This window comes from Octopus bimaculoides, unplaced genomic scaffold (genome assembly GCF_001194135.2).
Source record: "Octopus bimaculoides isolate UCB-OBI-ISO-001 unplaced genomic scaffold, ASM119413v2 Scaffold_273564, whole genome shotgun sequence".
In the NCBI taxonomy this organism is placed as follows: domain Eukaryota; kingdom Metazoa; phylum Mollusca; class Cephalopoda; order Octopoda; family Octopodidae; genus Octopus; species Octopus bimaculoides.
Window position 1 is genome coordinate 866 of NW_026423302.1, and position 2328 is coordinate 3193.

At 33.5% G+C, this 2328-nt stretch overlaps 1 long non-coding RNA gene across 1 annotated transcript in view; it reads left to right on the forward strand.

The window, feature by feature from the left end:
- Window positions 1-2276, forward strand: part of LOC106883193 (uncharacterized) — a 2740-nt gene extending 464 nt beyond the window's left edge. Inside the window, exons 2-3 of the long non-coding RNA XR_001411091.2 lie at window positions 492-576; window positions 2143-2276. This is a non-coding gene — a long non-coding RNA (uncharacterized LOC106883193). The remainder of the gene's footprint in view (window positions 1-491; window positions 577-2142) is intronic.
- Window positions 2277-2328: the final 52 nt, after the last annotated feature.

Consider the following 2328-nt stretch of genomic DNA (forward strand, 5'->3'; position numbering starts at 1 on the left):
ATGTTATTGATTTCTTTTAATTAATTTTGCCTTTCCTTTTGAGATTGGATAATATAGGTACCAGTTGAGCATGAGGGTCATGTAATTGACTTCCTCTTCCCTTCAAAATTGTTGACCTTTTGCAAAATTTAGAAGGAATGTAAGTCACACAGCTGTATCATCAAAAACACAGATGATCATAATATTTCATTTGTGAGAAAGTTCTTTTATAATACTTCCTTTTCATATATAACTGAAGAAAATCAATGGTTGGATATATGACCAGGAGTTTAAACTTCACTGCAATTATTGTGGAATCACTGACTTGACCTGCCTCAGCTGTAAAAGGAATAGTGCTACATTCAATTCATAGTTAAGCTCTGAAGTCAGATTGGCTATAACCATCCCCGTTCAGGATTTGTGTGTGCACAAGAATATATATAAAAACAATTTACTAAGATATTTTGTGGCCTAAAGAAAATTATTTTTCTGTTATGATTTATCTTTTCTAGGTCTCCAGATCCAGAACTAGACATAGAAGAAAAAAAACCTCTTGCACAACGTCTTTCACAACATAAAACTGAACAAAATGCTTTGGTAAAGAAAGTTGTTTCTTAGTTTGGTGACTGACACTTTTAAATTACTTCACTATTATTTACATAACATAGGAAAACTGATATGGAACTGTTTAAAAATATTAGATATGTTTGATATTTACACCTAAATTTTTTTTTCTTTAGTCTTTTTCCAGAGGTCACAAACAATAACTGTATAGTTAAGTTTGCTTTGTAACTGCATGGTTCTGAGTGCCATCCCAAGTGAAATTTCAAATAGAAACTATGTGGAAGCTGTATGTGTGTGTCAGTGAAAACAGAAACTGATAAAACAGGTGTAGCAAGAAAATGTTTAGTCTGTTATATTCCTTTGAGGAATTTAAGAGATCAATAAAATAAGTACCAGACAAGGTAGTGGGGATGATATAATTGGCTTAGTTTTATGGCTGGTGTATCAGCAAACCACAGTCCTGTAACTGAAACCATTAAATGATAAAAGAAAAAGAGCCCCTATAACAATATTTCACAGTACCCAAGTATTTTTCCCTTTCTGAGAGCAACCAAAGATTAAGATATTAGATTTGAGAAAAGCTGATACTGGATATTGTATTGAAAGGATGTATCAATTCTTGATAACAATGATATATTGGGTCAGTCCATAAATAATGCAATTTTTTTAATACTTCTTTTATTTTTCAAAATTAAGAGTTATTTTTTAGTCTAAAATATACTCTCCTTCATTTTCATCAATGCTCTTCCATCTATCTGGTAAACTTGCAAGGCCCCCTCTTCCAAAATGCTCTTATCTGTGATGAAAAATACTCCTCCAGTACTGTTCTGACCTCATCTACAGAATTCATATTTTTTCCGTCTAAATGATTTTGAAAACTGCAAAATAAATGATAATCAGATGGGGAAATGTCCAGCGAATATGGTGAGTGGGGCATCGTTTCCCATTCAAACTGCTCCAGCCTTTGGAATGTCATCCTTGCTGTATGTGGCTGAGCATTATCCTGGAAGAACACCTTTCATCTTGAAACCAAACATGGTTGTTTTTCTTCTAGCACTGGTGTCAATGAATGGTTCTCTGCCAGTTCCTCAACAGTTACAATGAGATTTTGTTCCACCAGGGTTTTCAGGATGTTCTTGTCAAGCTCTACAGATCTCCCAGGATGAAGCTCATTTTCTAAGCTGTAGTTTCCGGATTGTTATTTCTGGAACCACTGTTGACACTGGCTTATGCTTATTGTCAGACCCTCATATACTGCATTAATATTCCTCAAACTTTCTGCTGCAGTGTGGCCTTTATTGAACTCATAAAGCAAAATATGCCAAATATGCTCCTTTGTCACTTCCATTATAGCTTTGAAAAAATATCTGTTAAAATCGAACTGCACTCTTCAAAACTTTGCACTAAGAATAAGTACAAGGTAAAATTACTACCTGCTTTTATAGCAAGTTGATGCAGGTAGTTTATCTTGTCCCCCTCCAACTTTTAGTTCATGCAATTGAAAAACTGCATTATTTATGGGATGACCCAATATACTTAAGGTACTTATATATAATGATGCATCACAATTCAATTTCTTTTATTTTTATTTCTTTGTAGCTGAATACCAACAAGTCTCACTTTGATTGGGCATCTAATAGCCCTAATAATCGGATCCCAATCACTAAAGTAAAGTATATTTTACCAAGGTAATATTTATACAATTTTGGTTTTGACATGCTTTAACTCAGTGTTTTCATTTTCAATGTAATGTGAAGGTTGCAATGTTCTCCTTTCATATTTAGA